The following is a 14,941-nucleotide window of genomic DNA, read 5'->3' on the forward strand; positions in this document are numbered from 1 at the left end:
TCAGCCCAGTGCACTGACGTGACTCAGCAGATGCAGAAGGAATTGGAACTAAGAGGAGAATACAGATCCCATGTAGGTAGTAGGGTGTTTTCTCAGTAAATTGCACATCATGAGTTGCCTTATAGATGTTTTGCAGATGACAGGTGTCTGTAGAAATGCAAAATGTGAGGAAAGTAATAAACGTGAAACATGTACTGGGGCAAAATTCTCAAGGACATGTTGCACAGTTCTATTGATTTGCTCCAGTTTTGTTCTAAGAAATTCAGTCTACCATGCTTTCATGACAAAGATGTATTATTCATTCTTCCTTTCAGGTAATTCAAGCCATAGGACTGTGTTTGTCTCTAAATGGATCTCACGTCTCTTTACAATGTGACTGAATTTGTCCTCTTGGGATTCACACAGAATCCACACTTGTAGAAAATACTCTTCATTGTCTTTTTGTTCATTTTTTTCCTATTTACCATGCTGGCCAACCTGCTCATTATCGTTACCATCTCCCTGAGCCCCACACTTTCAGCTCCCATGTACTTCATTCTCACTCACTTGTCCTTCTTAGATGCCTCCTTCCCCTCTGTCACCATCCCCAAAATGGTCACTGACCTGCTGTACCAGAAGAGAACTATCTCCTGGGGTGGCTGCCTGACTCAGCTTTTTGTGGAACACCTCCTAGGAGGATCAGAGATTATCATCCTCATTGTCATGGCCTATGACTGCTACTTGGCCATCTGCAGGCCTCTGCACTACACAACCATCATGAAACAGGGGCTCTGCCAGCTCCTGGTAGTGGTGGCCTGGATCGGGGGGGATCCTACATGCCACCATGCAGATTCCTTTCATGATAAACTTGACCTTTTGTGGACCCAAAGTCATTGACCATTTCATGTGTGATTTCTTCTCACTGTTGAAATTTGCCTGTGGTGACACCTACAGGCTTGGAATCATGGTGGCAGCTAACACAGGGGGCAAGTGCTTGCTCATTTTTTTCCCGCTCCTCATCTCCTACACAGTCTTCCTGGGCTCCCTGAAGTCCCATGGCTCTGAAGGATGACACAAAGCCCTCTCTACCTGTGGCTCCCATTTCACAGTAGTGGTATGCTTTTTTGTCCCTTGTATATTCACCCATATGCGTCCTGTGGCCACTTACCCTGCTGACAAGTGGGTGGCTGTGTTCTTTTCAGTCTTCACTCCCATGTTAAATCCTATCACTTACACAATGAGAAACAGAGGTGAAAAATGCCATGAAGAATTTATTGAAGAGGAGAGTAACTTAGGCTGTCCATGGTACAAAGGAAGTGATTATCTATAATATAGAGAGAGGATTAGGGGCTTCCCAGGTGGCTCAGTGGTAACATAATCTCCTGCCATTGCATGAAACTCAAGAGGTGTGGGTTCAACCCTGGGTCAGAAAGATTCCTTGGAGTAGGAAAGGGGAAACCCCCTCCAGTATTCTTGTCTGGAAAATTGCACGGACAGAGGAGCCTTGTAGGCAAGAGTCTCTGTGGATGCGAAGAGGCAGATTTACTCCCCATAGAGAGGAATATGTGCATGTGTGTGTGGGGGGGGGGGGGAGGTGCTCAGTCATGTGCGACTCTGTGTGACCCCATGGACTGTAGTCCGTCAGGCTTCCCATCCATGGAATTTGCTAGGCAAGAATACTGGAAGGGGTTGCCATTTCCTACTCCAGGGGATTTTCCCGACCCAGGAAGAACCCACATCTCTTGAGTCTCCTGCATTGGCAGGTGGGTTCTTTACCACCTGAGCCATGAGGGAAGTACCCAGAGAGAATTATACCTATTGCAAATTCTGAAAGAAAATTAAGAAATTTTGCAGACTACTGACAGTAAAAAGTAGACCTAGAAACTAACATTTATTGATTATTTAGTGTTTGCTAACTAATCTTTATGCATTTTATAACTTTTAGCATACTTTCCAGAGACTGCAATGTTCAGATTTGTAGCTTCCGATTAGGCAATGTAAAATACAATTATAAATCCACAGGTTGATGATTGTAGACTAAGATTTTCTCCAGAGCCTTGCTGCTAATTTACCAAATACTTCATATATGTTGCTTGGATGAAATCAGCTTTTCCATAGGACATTGATATCAGAACATCTTTCATTTTTTGCTTAGCCTGTGTTACAGCAAACAAGGAATATACATTCTTAGGTAAACGCATGTGGAAGGGACAGTTGAGTGAAGGAATAACAGTTCAATTTTTTTTGTACTATAAATTTATCGAAAGAAAACTGGAGAAAAGTCCAATTCACAACCTATCTCTATTTTCTTAGCACAAAAAAGAAGCAGAAATTTTGAAATTACTCTTAAATTTTTTATATTACAAATAGGTTTATGGCTCATAGTTTTCCTTGAGTGTAAAGTAATTGTTTTTATTTTTTAACCAATATTTGAGGAGCCGTTTGAAACAAGGGTAAGTGTGTTTTACAAACCTCAACAAAAAGCTTATGGTTAGGTTCCAAAGCTATTTCTCTGTAGTTCTGTTACATATATTTACACTAAATAAAGCCCTTACTATCTATCAGGCACATTCACTGCAGCTGATTTATCCAGGTACAAAACTGGTGGTTCCATTATAATTATACCCATTTTACATAAAATAAAATTGAAATCAAGAGAGGTTTACTGACTTGCTTCCTATCACGTATTGTTGTTTAGTCACTCAGTTGTGTTCAACTCTTTGCAACCCCATGGACAGCAGCACACCAGAATTCCCTGTCCTTCACCATCACATGGAGATTCCTAAACTCATGTCTGCTGAGTCAGTGATGCCATCCAACCATCTCATTCTCTGTCGTACCCTTCTCCTCCTGCCTTCAATCTTTCCCAGCATCAGGGTCTTTTCTAATGAATTTGCTCTTTGCATCAGGTGGCCAGAGTTTCCGCTTCAGCATCAGTCCTTCCAATGAATATTCAGGATTGATTTCCTTTAGGATTGACTAGTATGGTCTTCTTGCAGTCCAAGGGACTCTCAAGTGTCTTCTGCAGCACCACAGTTCAGAAGCATCAATTCTTCAGCACTATGGTCCAAGTCTCACATCCACACATGACTACTAGAAAAACCACAGCTTTGACTATACAGATCTTCATTGGCAAAGTAATGTCTTTGCTTTTTTTTTACAAATAAATAATATTTCTTAGAGAATTATCTAGCTTACTTTCTTTTTTTTTAATTTTATTTTATTTTTAAACTTTACATAATTGTATTAGTTTTGCCAAATATCAAAATGAATCCATCACAGGTATACATGTGCTCCCCATCCTGAACCCTCCTCCCTCCTCCCTCCCCATACCATCCCTCTGGGTCGTCCCAGCACACTAGCCCCAAGCATCCAGTATTGTGCATTGAACCTGGACTGGCATCTCGTTTCATACATGACATTTCACATGTTTCAATGCCATTCTCCCAAATCTTCCCACCCTCTCCCTCTCCCATAGAGTCCATAAGACTGTTCTATATACATCAGTGTCTCTTTTGCTATCTCGTACACAGGGTTATTGTTACCATCTTTCTAAATTCCATACATATGCGTTAGTATACTGTATTGGTGTTTTTCCTTCTGGCTTACTTCACTCTGTATAATAGGCTCCAGTTTCATCCACCTCATTAGAACTGATTCAAATGTTTTCTTTTTAATGGCTGAGTAATACTCCATTGTGTATATGTACCACAGCTTTCTTATCCATTCATCTGCTGATGGACATCTAGGTTGCTTCCATGTTCTGGCTATATAAACAGTGCTGTGATGAACATTGGGGTAAATCTAAGTTGGACTTATTGCATTACTTCATGGTGTGTTACTTCTCTGGAAAGTCAGATTTGGTGAAAGATAGATCCTATTGCAAATTGAACCTGTGTAGAACAGTTATCTCTAACACAGTGACCACTAAAGTGGATGGAAATGCTGAGTGAGATCATATTCTGATTAAAAGCACCTTTCTTTCCTACCAACTTTTATGAGCATTGATTTTTTTTCAAGTGGTAGCAGTCATCTGTGCTTCAGTAACACTAATTCTGTTTCCCACTACCCTGCAATAACCCTGCTTTCATGTTTGAAATCTATTTATCAATGATTCTATCTTTTATCTATCTCTTTTATTCAATTAGTGTATCTATCAATGAGCCAATACTCTATTGTCTAAATTTCTGCAGTGTTTCATGTACAATTACCATATAAAAAACCACCTCCAAATTTAGGGGTTTAAGACACCAATATTTATTATTTCAGGTGTTTTCAGTGAGTGTGGATTTAATCAATTCAGTTGAGTACTTGAGACTCAGCATCTCTTACGAGGTTACAGTCAGAAACTGGCTGAGGCTGAAGTCATCTAAAAAGTTTCTTTATTCATATGCCTGGTGTATAGGCTATGAAATCTTGAAGAGTGAGGATTTAAATAACAGGTTCACCTTTAGATTATAAGGGTGAAACATAGTCCAAAAGAACTGGAGTCCTAAGAAGAAATTGAAAACATGCCAGAGTGTGCTGTCTCATGTTTGCTTAGAGGAAAGTCTTTTTAGGCCCAGAGCAAGAAGGTGGTCATTTGCAAGCTAGGAAAAGAGGCCACACCAGAAACCAACTGTGAATTCAATTTGATCTTGGACTTCCAGCCTCCATAGCTGTGAAAAAAATAGACTTTTTGTTGTTGTGTAAGCTACCCACACAGTTCATCTGTTCATTTACTTATGGCAACATAAGCCAACTGATTTGACTATGATGAGGAAGGGGATGATGATGATGATAAAATAGGTTCTGGGTTTGGTGGAAGAGGTCTGAATTGAATGAACAGGAATCAATTCAGAAAAAAAAATCTTGGCTACTAACTACATTTGAATAATTTCTAAATCCAGAGATTTTTGAATAAAATAGATATCAGGTATTATAAAGTAGGAACTCTGTAATATCACCAAGAATAGATTGTGCAAATCTTCAACCTGATCTTTATCTGAGGAATCTGAGACCATTTATCAGAGTAGCCATGCTCTGGATAAGTAGCAATCCTCAAGTCTTTCCTGACATTACTTGAAGTAGGTCGTTCCTGGGCATCAGAATAACACGTCCCCCACTGATCAGAAAGCCACGGATGTTTGTTGACCCGAGACAAATATTGTGCCAGACATTTCTCCATGAAGATGGGCTTATTTTGGATCAGCAAGAAATGCAATTTTGGGCCTGCAACTATAGAGAAACATGTGTGAGTCTCCCCAAGATAAAGGAAGGAGAATGCTATTATAGAGGAGAAGAGGGAATTGGGGTGGGGTGTGGACTCTAATATACAAAGAAGTCATGGCCTTTCATGGGCTGAGCACTTGTCAGGAAAGAAGAAGGGCTAAGTGCTCCCCTTCCTGTTCCTCCAGGGCTTCCTTGGTGGTTCAGATGGTAAAGAATCCACCTGCAATGAAGGAGACCTGGATTTGGTCCCTTGGTCAGGAAGATCTTCTGGAGAAGGGAATGGCTAACCTTCTATCATCCTTGCATGGAGAATTACATGGAGAAAGGAATTGGTGGACTAAAGTCCATGGAGTCTCAAAGAGTGGGACATGACTGAGCAAATAACAATCCTGGCCCTCCAACTACATTTGATTGGTTTTCTATTTATTGTTTTTTTAAGAGGTGATAAGTTACTGAGCCAGTATTCTCACTATGGGTCAGTTCTGCGTATCTAGTGGATTATGTGTATTCTACAGAGGGTATACATTTCCTTATTGGGTGCCTGATGCTTGAGTAAAGTTACTATATAGTAAAGGACTGAGGAGAAGTATTTGGAACAAATCTCCTTTTTCAAAATAGTAATTAAAAGGAAGCTCCATAATATTGTGTTACCAAAGAGATTTGACAGATGCAGGGAGTAATTCTTATCCCATTCTCACGTAATTTACCCTTGTGGTTTAGGAATAAAGTGGAGATATAGGCTAAGTTGGTATAGAAATGGAAGCTTAAAAAAAAATCCTGTATCATTAATCTTGCTTTGTGAGATTTTTCTTTATGTGAGAAAATCCTAAGAGATTGAGTCAAAGGAGATATTTGCCTGTGGGTCTTTTAACATCTTCATTTCCCTAGGTAGGTCTCATTTGGGAAACAATGAGGCTCACTTAACTAATCACACATATCAATTAGTCAAACAAAACAATGTCTATTGTTTACACTACTTTGTAACACATGAATATATCAGTTATCCAATAGAGGCAAAATGTAAAACAGTTTGGAATTTAGAAAATCTGAAAAATTTTAGTTGTAATTTGCCAGTATGAAAATGTGAAATTTTAGAAGTATTCCCTTCCTCATCTGAATCTGTTTTTTTTTTTAATTTTTATTTTATTTTTAAACTTTACAATATTGTATTAGTTTTGCCAAATATCAAAATGAATCCGCCTCACGTATACCTGTGTTCCCCATCCTGAACCCTCCTCCCTCCTTCTGCCCCATACCCTCCCTCTGGGTCGTCCCAGTGCACCAGCCCCAAGCATCCAGTATCGTGCATCAAACCTGGACTGACGACTCGTTTCATACATGATATTATACATGTTTCAATGCCATTCTCCCAAATCTCCCCACCCTCTCCCTCTCCCTCTCCCAGTTCTAATGAGATGGGTGAAACTGGAACCTATTATACAGAGTGAAGTAAGCCAGAAAGAAAAACACCAATACAGTATACTAACACATATATATGGAATTTAGAAAGATGGTAACAATAACCCTGTGTACGAGACAGCAAAAGAGACACTGAATCTCAGTTTTTTTTATATTAAAAAGTAAAGCGAATGAATCTGATACTATCTAATAAAACATTAATTTTTAATGCCTATGATTTCATTATGTGTCTGTTTATTTGTAGATCAAATTATTTCCTGTATATACTTGAATTCTTAGGAAGCTCATTTACAATATAATTTGAAATCCACAATAGTTGTTTTGTTTAAGGTGATGCATGTTCAAATTTTTGAGAGATTTCTTATTGTGGAGAGTTCTTAAATTAGACATCTAAAAGCTTGAAACTGAAGCAATAGATATAGGCTTCTACTACTAACTGTTTATACCCTCCAAAACAAGTGAAAGTACTGTTCCAGCCTCAGCATTTTCTATTTATGAATTGGGAGTTAATTTTTCATCTCACAGGGCTATTTTGAGATTAAATATGAAAGGGGATTTCAAATAAAACATTTTCAATGTATATACTTCCTTTTAATAGCAAGTGTTGGGCAAATTAAAAATGAACAGGATAGCAATATGTTATTAAAGTGACTTAACAAAGTAAAGAAAATACCAATGTAATTCTAAATTCTCCTGAGAGAGGGGAAGAGAAATGGGAAATTCTCATGGGAAGGAATTGACATCTTTCAATTTTGGTGATAGCACCCCACTCCAGTACTCTTGCCTGGAAAATCCCATGGACGGAGGAGCATGGGGGGCTACAGTCAATGAGGTCACAAAGAGTTGGACACGACTGAGCGACTTCCCTTTCACTTTTCACTTTCATGCATTGGAGAAGGAAATGGCAACATACTCCAGTGTTCTTGCCTGGAGTATCCCAGGGACGGGGGAGCCTGGTGGGATGCCGTCTACGGGGTCACACAGGGTCGGACACGACTGAAGTGACTTAGCCACAGCAAAGTGTTTTTGAATCCATTTATTAATGTCTCCACAAATTAGGATGAGAAACAGTCTTCTGAAGCCTTTGTTGACAGATAGTGTTAAAGAGTTGAAACCAGTAGATGGCATTTGAGGGGTCTCTAATCCTTTATGTCTCAAAAAAAAAAAAAAAAAGATTAGTGAGAGGCAAAATGATAGATAAAATGTGATTTATTAGAATAGGACATTTGTGAGGTTTATAAGTGGGTGAATGAGTGGGTGCCATGTCCTGAGACCTCAGTGGGTTTATAATAAAAAGAAAGGAGGAAGGCAAGAAGACCACCTTCTTCCTTGTTCCTGAGTTGACGTCAAGCATCTATCATCAGCTGCTGCTTCAGGTTTGGCAGGAAATTTTTTTGTCCCTATGTGGTCAAACCAGGACTGTCATGACACTATGCAACAATTATCTCTGGTCTTGTTGCAGGAAGGAAGACCCCTTCCAGGGCCCGGAACTGGGCTCTTGTCTAACAGTCAGAAATGAATTGTCTGAGGAGACACATGTGCTGACAAAGCAAGAGATTTTATTGGGAAAGGGCACCCGGGTGGAGAACAGTAGGGTAAGGGAACCCAGGAGAACTGCTCTCACAGTCTCTGGTTTTATGGTGATGGGATTAGTTTCCCGGTGGTATTTGGCCAATCATTCTAATTCAGAGTCTTTCCTGGTGGCGCACGCATTGCTCAGCCAAGATGGATGCTAGCAAGATGGATTCTGGGAAGTGGACGGACACGCGGTGTCTCCATTAGACCTTTCCTGAACTTTTCTGGTTGGTGGTGGCTTATTAGTTCCGTATTCCTTATCAGGATCTCCTGTCATAAAACAACTCATGCAAATGGTTACTATGGTGCCTGGCCAGGGTGGGCAGTTTCAATCAGTGTGCTTCCCCTAACAGTCTCAGTACAATGTCCGTCTTTCACTATGAAATGTCACCTTTCCATAAATTACTGTTTTTGTGTGTGCTGAGAGCATGTCCTAGGGATCATTAACTTACTGAGCTCACTGGGAAGGACATGGATCTCCTGCCACCATTGTGTTATTATTTTCAGGAATATCTTGTTTCTGTTTCATGATTTTGTTGCATGATTTTGTTGCTAAGCAAGCCTACTTGGTTTTGTGGTTAAACAAACCTGCTTTCTTGAGTAATAATTGACGTAGAGTGTTCTCCCATTTTTTATAATTACAATACCTTAGTGGAATTAATCATTTAATTGCCTAGTTTGTCCCTTTCTTCTGTTTCTATCAGAAGGAGCTTCATACCTATTTGGTAACTTTTTACATAGAATGTAATGTGGGGTTAATATCAAGATCAATACTTGAGATCAGACAGTGTTAAATTTTACCTTTAAGTGTGCTCCTCGCTAACTATATGTCCTGGGGCATAAGGATAAAGTTCTCTATGGAGCACTCAATATTAGGTTTTGGATCATTGCTCATCATAATAGTCTCTGATATTCACAAGGAGTTTTATAACTTACCAAATAATATTTCTTAAGAGGGAAGTAGGCTTAATTGCCTTAGTCCATAACTAACTCATAACTTGTAATATTCTGAACACCATAGAAATAGACAAAGAGATGAGAAGTACTGTTGGAACATTTGATTTCCAAGCAAGATTTAAAGGAGACTTTTACAAATTGATTAAATAGAGACAGATCTCAAATAAAATAAAACATCAACCCAATGTTATAACATATGAAGTAAGAATATATAGATTTTTAATGAAACTTTTAGCTTAATTCTCAAAATTATATCATATTTTAAAATTTTAATATCAAAAGGAAAAGGACTTTAAAAATAAAATCATACTCATAAAATATTAAATGAGCACATAAAAAAAGATTTGTTAGCTCATTTGTTAATGAGTGAACTAGTGGTGTGCTATAATCAAACTAATGGGTGATCTAATATATCCCCCTTACATTGTTCAGTCAAGAAAGAGTAATCAACTTAACAATGAAAGCAAAACTGTCTATTTTGCAATGGTCAGGGAAATCAATCAAATTTCCTCCTGACAGCATTTTATTTCCATGGGCAACAATTATTTGAATGTTATCTGTTTCTACAACTTAGTTTTAAAATATCAAAATGCAGTAAAAGGTAAAAACCCAATAGAATCATAGGCATATTAAAAAGTAATTAGTTGATCTAAAAAATAATTGAAAATTTTTATTTGAGCCAAACAGGAGGATTAGAACCTTGAAAGTGCATCTCAGAAAGTTCTGCAAACAATTCCACCCATTAGAAGTCAAGGCACAGTTATACGTGTTACTAAGCTTTTTTGAGAAAAAGGATTGTATACCACATGACTAATTATTGATAGTTTATACAATACAGATATAAAGGTCATCATGGTGGGTCACATGACAGCTTAATAGCTCAAGAAAGAACTCTACGTTTTCGGGAGTTATCTTGTTGATACTAGGAGGAGGGTGATGTTTATGGTTGAGCAGGTATTCCTGGACATGGGTGAATTTACTCTGTGCATAATGCAGATACACAATGCACAGTGCGGGCAGAAAGGAGCCAAAGGATTTTTATGCTTATTTTTTCTTGTTGTACCATGAAATATGAATTTTATTTCACATCCATAACTCCAAAGAGAGTGCCACACACAACACACAGGTTTCTATTGAAGACACCCGATAATCTTTGGGTTACCTTTTAGTCTTTATAAGGCTTTTCCTGACAAAAGTTAAAATGTATTTAACAGCTATATATCAAAAGAATTACAGATGCTTTATAAATAAAATACATTTATTGATTGCAAGGAGATTCAACCAGTCCATCCTAAAGGAGATCAGTCCTGGGTGTTCATTGGAAGGACTCATGTTGAAGCTGAAACTCCAATACTTTGGCTACTTGATGCAAAGAGCTGACTCATTTGAAAAGAGCCTGATGCTGGGAAAGATTGAGGGCAGGAAGAGAAGGGGATGACAGAGGATGAGATGGTTGGATGGCATCACCGACTCAATGGATGTGGGTTTGAGTGGACTCCAGGAGTTGGTGATGGACAGGGAGGCCTGGTGTGCTGCCGTTCATAGGGTTGCAAAGAGTCAGACATGACTGAGTGACTGAACTGAACATTTATTGAAGGGAAAACTATTTCCTCATTCATATTTTTACAAAGGAAAAAATGCAAACTTTCTGCATCCATTAGAAACCTGACAAGAAACAGCATATCTGAAATTGAGATAAACTAATTACAGATGATTCAAAACCCAGAGGTTATGAAGCCATCACCACAATAGGGCCTGGAAGATCAAGGGGAGAGAGATCTCAGAAACCCAGAGGCCAACCCACGAGGGTGCAGCCTCAGTTAAAGGCACCCAACCACCGACAAACCGTAATAGGAACCAGGACAGTAAACCCTGTGACATTTCTTCTTTTTTCCTCCTCTGCCCTCTAATATTCAGCTAGTGCTACCTCTTGGCTTGGAGGTAAGGGTGCTCATTGGAACAGACCAGGGAAGATACCTTCTCAGGGTGGAGAGACTAAGACATATTGGGTAGAAAGAGTATGTATAATTTTCATTCCAATCATTCATTCAATTTTTTTCTTTTTAAGTAAAAGAGTAAACACCACGTTGGGAGTTAGCTGGAAAAAAAAGAAAAACACAAGGGAAATAAGAATGTCCCAACTTATTCATTCACTTGTTTTTATTGAACACCAGTATGAGTCAGAGGGGCTTCCTAGGTGGTGCTATTGGTAAAGAACCCACCTACCAATGCAGGAGACATAAGAGAGGCAGGTTTGATCCCTGGGTCAGGAAGATCCCCTGGAGCAGGGCATGGCAATCCTCTCCAGTATTCTTGCCTGGAGAATCCCATGGACAGAGAAGCCTGGGGGGTGGCTACAGTCCACAGGTCACAAAGAGTTGGACACAATGAAGCGACTGAGACGTACACATGAGTCAGACACTTAACCAAGTGCTACTGATAAAAGTGTGAAAATGAAAGGTACAGACCTTGTCCCTTACACTTATCTGAGTGATTTTTAATCGGAAGAGGATAATGAATTAGATTTAACCTGTGTAAAAACAGCTTGAAGAAACAGAACAAATTTCTGTACAAGCATATTTTTTTCATATTTAAAGAAGAGATTCAATATTTCTTACTGGTTGGGAAGCAATCAGATTTATTGTATGGTGAGCTCTCTGGGCCTGGATGCCCCTCTAGCAAAGACACAGGGGCCTCTTGTTAGAAGATGTGGAAGAAAGCTCCAAGTATCTGCAGTTATCTCCAAGTAACTGCTATCAGTTGAAATAAATGGCTTCAAAAGTCTGCTCTCTTTTATAAACTAGAAAATGTAGCATGTTTCTTCTTTAGCACAGCATGGAGAAAAAGAGCATCTATTTGCAAAATGTTTTGGACTTAACCTGAAAACCCCAAATATAAATTTTTCATCATCTTACTATTGAAAACATTATCTTTACAGGCTAATTCTCCATCTCAGAATTGATCTTCAGCATTGAAACTGAAGAACATGAGATGAATGAGACCAAATTCATGACAATGGGATTTATACCATTTCCTCAGATACAGAGAATTTTATTTTCACTCTTACTTATTACCTACATTGTCGGTGTCAAGGACAACCTGCTCACTATGGTACTAAATCTGTGGCCAGACTTTGGACTTCACAATGTATTTCTTCCTGGCCTCTTATCCTTGATAGATGCCTGCCATTCTTTTTCCATAATCCCTAAAATACTAGCTGATTTGCTCTCTGATTCAAAAGCTGTCTCCTTCAGGGGCTACATGGTACAACTCTTTTTTGAACATTTATTTCTTGGCAGCTTCAGAGACTGCCCTCCTTGCCGTTGTGCCTGTGACCACTACATGGCCATCACCATGTGCCCATTGTGGACTACCGCACATGCAGCCTCCTGGTGGTGATGTGTCAGGCAGGGGGTCTGCTCCACTTAGTTGGACAGATCCTAGTCACTCTCTGACTCCTACTCCATGGCCCCAACCTCATGGATCATTTCATGTGTGACATTTCCCCTGATACAATGTTCCTGCACTGACATTTTCCTCTTGGTTGCTCCAATGGTGGGGTAACTCCTGTCATCATTTGTAATGTAGGTGGTATCCTACATGGTCACCCTGGACTCCTTGAAGACTCAGAGTTCTACAGGAAGGAGAAAAGCCCTGTCTTACCTGTAGCTCCCACACCACAATTGGCATCTTGTTCTCTGTGCCTTGTAGGAGCTGAAACAGGAGCTACTTTTCCATGGACAAAGCCTTAACAGTATTCTATACTCTTTTATTCCCAGATTAAACCCTGTATCTACATGGTAAGGAATACAGAGTACAAAAAATACCATTAGAATATTATTAAACCAACGTAAAATTTCAGATTAGAAATGATCTAACATGAAGGTTTTAATTCTTTAGTGATCTTTACATTTTAAATTTTATTACTAGAAGGTTTTTCCCATTCCTCTCACCTGACACTAATAGCATCTCTGCAAGGTAGGTGTTATTGTGATTATTCCCATACTTCTCATCCAACACTAACAGTATCTCTGCAAGGTCAGATTATTGTGACTATTCTTATTTCACAGATGAAGAACAGTAAAGTTCAAAAAAGGTAAACAGTTCACCCAGTGTCAAAGACAGAAATCATTTTTGTATCCCCATCCTCCTAAATTCAAATTTGATTGTTTTTCAAGTATTTCACAGGATTTAAAAACAGTCAGTGTCTCATTATAATCTCTCTTGCTTCTTAGTAATTAATTTGTTTTCCTTTCTAATTACAAAGATGCATAAGCTTTCTGTGTGTATATATAGTTGGTACCCAGGAATTTGTGTGATTTACCGGTATCTATGATGATGTGGAATGTAAAATAGAAAAAAAAAATACTTCTCATTACTCTCTTGACACACATCTGATATACCTAATATTAAAAATTATATTGGGCTTATTGTTTTGCTAGGTTCAATTTGTCAGCTATTATAAGTTAGTTGCACTCTATGTAAGGAGTACATCAAGGCTGTATATTGTCACCCTGCTTATTTAACTTATATGCAGAGTACATCATGAGAAATGCTGGGCTGGAAGAAGCACAAGCTGGAATCAAGATTGCCAGGAGAAATATCAATATGCAGATGACACCACCCTTATTGCAGAAACTGAAGACGAACTAAAAAGCCTTTTGATGAAAGTGAAAGAGAAGAGTGAAAAAGTTGGCTTAAAGCTCAACATTCAGAAAACTAAGATCATGGCATCTGGTCCCACCACTTCATGGGAAATAGATGGGGAAACAGTGGAAACAGTGTCAGACTTTCTTTTTTTGGGCTCCAAAATCACTGCAGATGGTGACTGTAGCCATGAAATTAAAAGATGCTTCACACCAGTAAGAATGGCTGTGATCCAAAAGTCTACAAGCAATAAGTGCTTGAGAGGATGTGGAGAAAAGGGAACCCTCTTACATTGTTGGTGGGAATGCAAACTAGTACAGCCACTATGGAGAACAGTCTGGAGATTCCTTAAAAAACTGGAAATAGAACTGCCATATGACCCAGCAATCCCACTGCTGGGCATACACACCAAGGAAACCAGAATTGAAAGAGACATGTGTACCCCAATGTTCATCGCAGCACTGTTTATAATAACCAGGGCATGGAAGAAACTTAGATGTGCACCAGCAGATGAATGGTTAAGAGAGCTGTGGTACATATACACAATGGAGTATTACTCAGCCATTAAGAAGAATACATTTGAATCAGTTCTAATGAGGTGGTTGAAACTGGAGCCGATTATACAGAGTGACGTAAGCCAGAAAGAAAAACACCAATACAGTATACTAACGCATATATATAGAATTTAGAAAGATGGTAACGATAACCCTGTATGCAAGACAGCAGAAGAGACACAGATGTATAGAACAGACTTTTGGACTCTGTGGGAGCGGGGTGGGGGGATGATTTGGGAGAATGGCATTGAAACATGTATAATATCATATAAAAAATGAATCACCAGTCCAGGTTTGATGGAGGATACAGGATGCTTTGGGCTGGCGCACTGGGATGACCCAGAGGGATAGTACGGGGAGGGAGGTGGGGGGGGTGCGTTCAGGATTGGGAACACGTGTATACCCGTGGCGGATTCAAGTTGATGTATGGCAAAACCAATACAATATTTAAAGTAATTAGCGTCTAATTAAAATAAATAAATTTTTAAAAAAGTAAAAAACAAAACAAAAACAAAACAAACAACAACAAAAAAACGATGATTACTCCTTGGAAGAAAAGTTATGACCAACCTAGATAGCATATTGAAAAGCAGAAACAT

The 14,941-nt window shown here is 39.0% G+C and overlaps 1 pseudogene; it reads left to right on the forward strand.

Moving 5' to 3' along the window:
* The first annotated feature begins 348 nt into the window (after positions 1-348).
* Positions 349-1,274, forward strand: LOC102280914 (olfactory receptor 4C3D-like; annotated as a pseudogene).
* Positions 1,275-14,941: the final 13,667 nt, after the last annotated feature.

The sequence above is a fragment of the Bos mutus genome, unplaced genomic scaffold (assembly GCF_027580195.1).
Source record: "Bos mutus isolate GX-2022 unplaced genomic scaffold, NWIPB_WYAK_1.1 CTG216, whole genome shotgun sequence".
NCBI classification, from domain to species: Eukaryota; Metazoa; Chordata; class Mammalia; order Artiodactyla; family Bovidae; genus Bos; species Bos mutus.